Source organism: Solanum pennellii, chromosome 7 (assembly GCF_001406875.1).
Source record: "Solanum pennellii chromosome 7, SPENNV200".
NCBI lineage: Eukaryota > Viridiplantae > Streptophyta > Magnoliopsida > Solanales > Solanaceae > Solanum > Solanum pennellii.
Window position 1 is genome coordinate 46130117 of NC_028643.1, and position 9303 is coordinate 46139419.

General features: G+C 34.9%; 1 pseudogene; it reads left to right on the forward strand.

Moving 5' to 3' along the window:
- Positions 1-325: 325 nt before the first annotated feature.
- Positions 326-9303, forward strand: part of LOC107025029 — a 47917-nt pseudogene continuing 38939 nt past the window's right edge.

The following is a 9303-nucleotide window of genomic DNA, read 5'->3' on the forward strand; positions in this document are numbered from 1 at the left end:
GGAAAAGCTTGGCAGCAAAAGCTAGAATTAAATCAAAGCTTTTTTCAACATCTTCTCATACAATGGTGGAACACAAAACACAAAAAATGAAGCACAAAAACTACTCTTACAGGCCACACATGTCATAATTTGTTGGAACTTGTGGAATAATAGGTGTGCAAGCATATATGGAGGAAAAGCACCTAACATGAGTAGAGTCAGATACGCCTTTTATATGGATACATACAGAATGGTTAATGTAATCTTTCCTCAAATAAAATGGACTTCAATATGGAAATGTCTATTTCAACTACGGGAAGCTTGCACTAATGAAACTAAACTGAAAATGGTAACATGGAAGAAACCCCCAAATGAATGGATTAAAATCGACACGGATGGAGGTGAAATTGACAACCCTGGAAGGATTGGAGTAGGTGAAATCATAAGCTATCAAGATGGAAAAATGGTAATGGCATTTCCTGCCCCACTTGGTGTTGGTACAAACAATCAAGCCGAGCTAGGAGCTGCTATTTTTGGGCTTACTTGGGGACTAGAGATGTGATACAGGAAAATTCTACTAGAGGTAGACTCACACCTCCTAGTAGAATGGCTGGCACATAAGACAAACATGCAGTGGACCATAACAACAAAGGAGGAAAAGCTATAACAACTCATCAACCAAGCTCAAGAATTCATATGTCAACATATCTACAGGGAAGCCAATTTAGTGGAAGATTCACTATCAAAAATTTAGCCACAAAATAACTATTTACCAAAACATTTTCAACAGTAAGTTGTTACCATCGGAAGCCAGTGCGTATTACCAACAAGATAAGCAAGGGATGCAAAGTTTCAGGAAAAATAAAACCAAGAAGATCAATGAACCTCCTTTGACAGTGTTGTACATCTTTTAAACTTACCTATAATTGAGAAGTATAGCTTCTTTGAATAGATTAAAATAGGATGTTTTTAATTTTTTTGAAAATGTAAAGGGAGAGTATCCCTTGTTTATGTTTACTAGATACTATGTATTGAGAGGAGTCCTTTGTTCTAGATGCTTAGTATTTTGGTTTCACTTTTCTTGAAAGGGGAAGAGTTGACTTCCTTTTTTGGAAAGTTGACTCTAAACCACCATAGGTTCGGAGTTTAGGTTTATGTCGCCCTCCTTGTACTTATCTTTTATTATTAATGTTAAGGCCTAGGGGTGTTGCTTACCCCCTTACAAACCTAAGGGTAATTTAATTAAAATTAAAAATACTAAACCTCTAAGAAACTATAAACCCTAAAAATTAAGAAATCCTAAATTAAACTCTAAAAACCTTACCCTAAAAAACCCAAATCCCAAACCCTAAGAACCTAGATAGAACCCATAAACTAAAACCCTAAATCTAAAACAATACTAAACCCTGAACCATAAACCCTAACCTAAAACCCAATATCCTAAACCTAAAACATTAAAAAACTATAAACCTTAAACCTTAAGAAATCCTAAATTCTATAAACTAAAAAAACGATTTTGTAACCTTAAAAAACCCGAAGCTCTAAACCCTAAGTCCAAATAATCCATAAACCCTAAACCTCTAAAACTCATAAAAACATTAGGCACTAAACCATGAAAAAGCCAAAGACACACTTAGCCCTTAAAAACCTTAAAATATCCAAAATAGACTAAACCTAATAAATTGTAATCTCTAAATCTGATAAATCCCTAAATTATATATGCTAAACCATAAAAAACACAAAAATATACCCTAATCACTAAACCCTATACGTATAAATTCCTAAAGATATCTTGAAAACCTAAAGCCCTAAATGCTAAAAGTCTAAAAAATTCTTTAGACTTAACCCAATACCTATAAATTCGATAAAATTTTGATCTAAAAACCGTTATCCTTAATCCCTAAACCCAAACCTAAAACCCTAGACCTAAAAAACATAAACCCTAAACCCTAGACCCGAACCTAAAACTCCTAATCCTAAATATAAAAATCCTAAAAAATTGTAAAGCCTAAACTTTAAGATACCCTAAATCGTATAAATCCTAAAATAAACACTAAAGCCTTAACCTAAAAACACAAAATACAAAACCTTAGAAGCCTAGACGGAACCTATAAACTAAAACCATAACCCTAAACAAACCGAAATCCCTAAACCCTCAACACTAACCTAAAATACAAAACCCTAAAACTCTAAAACTTAAACCTAAAATTCTATGAAGCCCAAAACCTTAAAAAACCCTAAATCCTAAAAACCCTAATCTACACCATAAAAATCATTTCAAACCACTAAAAAAAACCTCTAAGCTCTAAATCCTAAAAATTCATAAACATTATAACTTTAAAACATAAAAGAAAAACTAATCCGTAAATGTTAGAAAATCCTAAGAAACGCATAACTCGTAACTCTTATAACATCTGAAGCCCTGAACCCTAACCCAAAACCCTTGATCCTAAACCCTCAACCTTAAGAAACCATAAATCCTAAATTTCCTAAAATTAGCCCTAAACTCATTTTAAACTCCTACAAAATCCTAAGCTCTGAACAGTAGATCTTAAAAATATGTATCCTAAATCTAACTACACCTAAACTCATTTTCAACTCCTACAAAATCTTAAGCTCTGAACCATAGATCTTACAAATCTGTATCCTAAACCTAACTACACAAAAAATCCTATGTCCGGAATCTTAAATCCTAAAAACCCTTAAAAAACACTTAACACTAAAAAACTAATTCCTTAACAATAAATCTTTAAAATCATAAAACCTATATAAAAGCCTTGAACTAAAATCCTAAACCTAAAAATAGCCCAAACTAAAACCAAAGACATTGAATCCTAAACCTTGAACCTAATTAAGAATCGTATATCCTTTAAAACCAAATATAAAACATAAATATTGTTTGAAACCCCTTCAAATATTAGTCTCTATACCCTTAATACTAAAAATTCATACACATAAAAACTTAAAAATCATTAAAACAACTCTATGTCCTAATCCCGAACCATTAAAATCCTAAAACCCTTAACTCAAAAAACCTAAAGACCTAAACCCTAAAAACATAAATAAACTTAACCTAAAACCCAAATTCTAAAAAAACCATAACCCTAGACACTATACCTTAACCTAAAACTCTAAATAATAAACCTAAAACCCTAACTCTTAAGAAACCCTAAACCTATATATCGTAAAATAAACGATAAAAGAAATTTAAAACCCTACCAAACCCTAAGATATAAACCATAAACCCAAAAAATACCCAAATTTAGACGCTATCAATCCTTAAATATTATATGTGAAACCCTAAAAAGCATAAAAAACCCTAATGCCTAAACCATCAACCAGTAACGCTAAAAACATAACCTAAAAACCCGAAAGATCTAAATTCTTATATCCTAAATAAAACCCTTAACTGAATAACCCTAAAACTAAAAAATCCTAAGCACCAAATCCATATCCCTTAACTAAAACTCTAAATCCTAAACCCAAAATACTAAATATGAAGAAACCTTGAGTCCTTAAAAAATATAAAACCATTTAAAATCCGTACAAAACCCTAAGCTCTTAATACTACATACTAAAAATTTGTTAACCTAAACTTAAAAACACAAAAAAAAAACTTAACCTTAAACTTCAAACCCTAAAAACCCTAAGAAATAGTAAACCCTTAAAAACCCTTTAAAAAGATACAATAGACCCTAAACCCCAAAAACTCTAAGATCTAAACCTTATCAAGAAAAAAAAATCAAAATTAGTTCTCTCTCTAACTTATATATCTAAAACAAACACTCCCTAACTTTTATTCAGCTAAGCGTCCAACGACTAGTCAAAAGGCTTGTTCCGAACGGCCTAATATGGTGCGTGAGACGCCGGCGGCGAACCCTCGACCGTTGAACCAGCCCCAACAGGGGTGCTCAAAGAAAAAGAATCAACCCTTACCTGAATCCCTATATAATGCATCGAATAACTCTGGGAAAGTGCAATCTTAAGGTGCGATGAACTGTGAACTTTCTCGGAGGGGTGAAGAGAAGACAAACAACAATATTTCTCCAGAGTCAATCAGGTGTAACAAAGAGTACAATAGTGAAGTGGAAGATTCTTATCAGTTGAAGTTATTCAATAATAAATTATTTAGAAATACTAATGAAACAACCGAAAGAAATGAAGGGAAAGCTCTATGAATATCGCGAATAATATCTAGCAAGGTGAGAGGCAATATCGACCATACTACAAAAGGAAACGCGATGAAACACTGATTTGGGTGGACTTGCAAAGGGAAGATGTTCGTCTCACAGCAATATCAAGTGAAATGAAGCTTAGAATCGCAGGCGATATTCACAAAAAGGTGAGCAAGGAGAGAAACAATGATGAAGATAATCGAAGGAAGGAATCTGTGGAAGCAAGCCTAATATCTAAAGGTCTTCACAACAGAGGTTTAGCATGCGATCAGGACATTATTTTAGTGGAGAGCTCTGCAAAATCCTCATTTGTATTCAATCCCAAAGTGCCAGATGCTCAAAGACAAGGCCCTCAACAAACCTTCAAGAAGCAAGCAGGGGAGGCAAATCATGCAGGTAACTATACTAATAACAACTCTAAGTTCAAATATGCTAATGATGTTGTAAAAATGGCCATGGGCATGAAAATTCTATGGGAAAGTCTGCTGGTAGGACTAGTGGTCAGGAAAAGAGTGAGGTAAACATTAAAAATAAATGTCTGCAGGAAAAGGTGTATGATGAGAAGGGCAATAGAAATACTAACTTGGAAGGGGAAAGTAATAGTAAGGGAACAGGGAAAATGGTTAAGGGTTATCAAAATCAATGGGCTCAAAATAAGAACCTTGAGGTAACGAAACAAGACATGAAACAACAGGAAGAGCAATAGGATAACAGTAGACAGAGTCTATACCATAGATAATTTCCTAAGATTTCTAGTTACTTTGAAAGGAGTCCTAATATCCAAAATGCTGGTTAGAATGTCTCTAACCTCAATATTAACTCCTCTAATAATAATAAGAGTAATCCAGTTACTAAATAGGATCAGGTTCAGAAACCTGCTCCTTATATTGTTATCCAAACTCTGGCTGCAAGATTGAGGTACATACATGCTACTCAAGCTCCTACTGTGGTGTTGAGAACCACCTGCAAACAAACTACCAAGCAAGGGAAGCCTGCTGTTTTCTTTGATATGTATAATTACGTGCACACTTTTACTATGGATTGTAAGTACACCTTAGTTGGGAAATTTAGTACTACCATGCCTAAATTTAAACTGATCAGGAAGAGTTTTATACAACAAACTCAATTAAGTGAGGGGGTCTACATAGCACACTACAATGCAAAACATGTGTTTATTGACAATGAGTTGGACTAAAACACATTCTGGACTCAACAAAGGATGACTATTGAAGGAAAATTGATGAGAATACAAGCATGGACACCTTTCATTAAACCTAAGGAAGGGACCCCTATTGTGCCTGTCTGAATTTTTCTTCCTTGATTACCATGGCACTACTACAAGAAACCTTTCCTTACTCCTTCGTTGGAATCTTTTGGTAAGGTTCTTTATCTAGACACTGCTTCTATCAAAAGGTCTAGGGCAGGAATGGTCAAAGATTCAAATAGACTTTACTAAGCCTAGACCTAGCCATGTTTTGAAAGGACGTAATCCTTAAGATGATACCATTGGATTCTGTCAACTTGTGGAATATAAAAATGTTCACCCATATTATGAGTATTGTAAACATCAGCGGCATGATATTGATGAATGTAAACCAAAATTGAGTGATGAAGAGTACAGACAAAGGAAAGAAAAAGAAGGGTAGAAAACTATACACACAAAGATTCAAAAAAAGCAAAGGAACAGGAAGATAGAAAAAATAAAAGAAAGGAAAATAGAGAGATACAACAATAGCAAGGTATAGATAATAACAGGAAAAGGCATGCAGAGCAGGAAAAGGAGGAGGAATGAAAATCTCAAAAAAGGAAAAACACAAGACAACAAGAGAAAAAAACCTCAAAGACTTTACGAAGACCTACTTCCATAAACCTGATTACAAAGGAGGATCACCAAGCAGGTACAAACACTAATCACCTCATTTATCTTTTACTAATGTGGAAATTCAGGATGATCATAATGCACCTGGAGGGTACATGGAAAAAAACATCAATGGATGGGCGATGCACCAAACTAGGAAAAAAAAAGAAAACACTCAACAATTCAGGAAAGTAGCGGAAGTCAAGGAATTCAAATCAAGGAGCACATGAGAAAAAGGACAGACCAACAAAAACAACATCAACAAAAGAAATTGACATATATAATAATCCAGGTATCATAAATGAGAACCCTACAAATACTGAATTAGATATCTCTGTTAGTAGGTTGGTTGTAGCTGTTGGAGGTAAGGAAGGGGGAAGTCAGCATAACACTACTAACATATACGAAGAGCCAACCAAAAGGGGGGAACGTACCTCATGATGGGCATGAGGAGGATTATACAGACAAAATTTCTGACTATAGAGACCACAATAGGAGGAAAAAGTAACAGAAGGAGAATGTACAAAAAAGACAGTAAAAGGAGCAACACAGGGAAAACAGACTTACAGTGAACAAGGAAGTGCATAAAGAAATACAATGTAAAGACATCGAAATTGTGAATGCTCAAAATCAAGAATACAAGGAAAAGGAGATGGAGAACACTAGTAGCAAAGATATTATGGAAAATACCCCTAGAAGTAAAAAAAGCCTAGCAAGCAGAAAAGGGATGCAACTAAGAGAAAACTCAATAAGCAATAAGATGCAGACCAGGAAAACCATCAGGAAAATAGTATGTATTAAGGTAAGGAGTTGGGGGTTGAAGACAACATTAGGGTAAGATCAATAGCTCAGATCAAACTAGAATATTAACACCGCCCCCCCTAGAGCACTACCTGATAAAGACTAATGAAAATGTCAAGTCAATACTGCCCCTCTAATTGATGATTATATGGTTATCAATTTAGAAGATAAGGTTGAAAGAATTTATCAATATGATCGTGAACTTGATGATGATGATTAGACTTGTGATGCTCTGATAAGAGAATTTAGCCCTCAACATTACAAAATTTTCGTGGAGGAGGTTTAGAAAGTGACATAAAAGAAAGGTTTACCTCCAAGAAGATTGAAACATGAGAAGTTTCATTTCCAAAAGCAAGACATTAAAATTGTCACTACTGGCAGACCAAAAACAAGGCTTTTCTCCTCTAGAGTTCCCCAGTGATTAGTACAATCATTTGGAATGTAAGAGGTATCAACACTAAAGGAGTCATGGAAACAATCATAATTTTCAAAAAAATGTATCACCTTGCGATTGTTGCTATTCTAGATTTTTTCATAGATAGCAGTAATGTCATGAACATTAAAAATCGTCTAGCCAGGGATAATGCTATAGACAATTGTAATGGCAAAATCTGCCTGTTATGGAATGGGGATGTAGACTGTGTGGTGAAGGATCATGATGATTAAAAAATTACTAGTGATTTCATCCACAATGCGCTCCAAAAGGATTTAACAATGATTTTTGTGTATGCCAAATGTAAAGAGTATCTAAGAAGACCTCTTTGGGATAAAATGCTCGTACAGACTGAGGTTGAGGATAGACCCTTGTGCTCAGTGGGAGATTATAATGTTATAACCTCCACTGAGGAAAAATTAGGGGGCATTCCTTACAATATCAGGAAAAGCCTTTATTTCATTGTTATATAGAAGCCTTTGGCTTGATGGACATGGTCTTTAGTGGTCAAAAATACACATGGTCCAATAATAACGGCATTAATAAAAGGATTTGGAAAAGGAATAACATAGGGTTGATAAATTATAATTGGCTATAAACTATGCCTCAAACTACTATCACCCACCGTCCTTCCACTGGTTCTGACCATTGTCCTTTGTTGTTGGAAATCATTAACAATGAACTGATCCATAGCAACAATTTCAAATTCCTTAATTGTAAGGTGGATAGCCTTAACTTTTTAGGAATTGTGAAAGCTTGTTGGGATAGGGAGGTGAATGGAAATAGTATGTGGAGATTTCACCATAAGATGAAAAGTCTCTCTAATAGTGTATGTAAGTGGTCCAAAGAGGAATTTGGGGACATTTTCAAGACAGTTAGAGAGTTTGATGGAAAATTTAAAGAGGCTGAGGAAACGTTTATCCAAAACAATAGTGTTACCAATAGAGAGAATCTACATGAAATTAATGCCAAATACATTAGATATCTCGAGTTGGAGGGTGCTATTATGAAACAGAAATCTAAGCTCCATTGGTTCAAAGAAGGGGATACCAATTCCAAATTCTTCTATTTCTTGATAAGGGGTAAAAGGAGAAGGCCCTTCATTCACAAGATCCATGACAATGAAGAATGCATTCAAGGGGATAAAAACATAGGTAAGGTTGCATGTGAATACTTTCAGGAGTTATTTACAAGGGAGAGTAAAAGTATCAATGAGACATGAATCCCTAGAATGGTAACTCAAGAACATAATGACAGACATACTTCTCAGCCTACTATGAAAGAACTACAAGAAGTGCTCTTCTCTATGAACCCCAACTCTGCACAAGGTCCTGATGGTATAAATGGGTATTTTTTTCAAAAATGTTGGCACATTATAAATCAAGACTTGATGGAAGTGGTATTAGCTTTTTTCAGTGGCCATGATATCCCCAAGTATTTTTCTCATTCTTGTATAGTGCTTCTACCCAAAGTGAATAATCCTAACAAATTGAAGGAGTTAAGGCCTATTAGTATGAGCAACTTTATTAGCAAATCATCTCAAAACTATTGAGTACAAGATTGAGCCTTATTCTGCCAAACTTGATCTCTCTCAACTAGTCTTGTTTTGTTAAAGGTAGAAGTATAACTGAAAATATCATTTTGTCACGGGAAATCACCCATCAGATTAAAAAGCCTAACATAGGTAGCAATGTAATTATAAAACTTGACATGGCTAATACATATCACAGAGTCTCATGGGCTTACATTTGCTTGGTCTTAAGGAAGATAGGTTTTGAGGAAAATTTCATTGATATGGTGTGGAGAACCATGGCTAATAATTGGTACTCTATCATAATTAATGGAAGAAGATTTGTTGTTTTTCTAATCTTCTAGGGGCCTTAAGCAAGGAGAGCCCCTCTCCCCTTGTAACGACCTGTTTAGTCGTTTTGAGCAGCAGATTTTATTTCTGGAAAAACTGTGTGAGTCGACGGAAACCACGACGGACCGTCATGGGCACGACGGGCCGTCGAGGTTGTCTCGTTCCAAAAGACTTAGACTTCTGAAATTTGGGTACT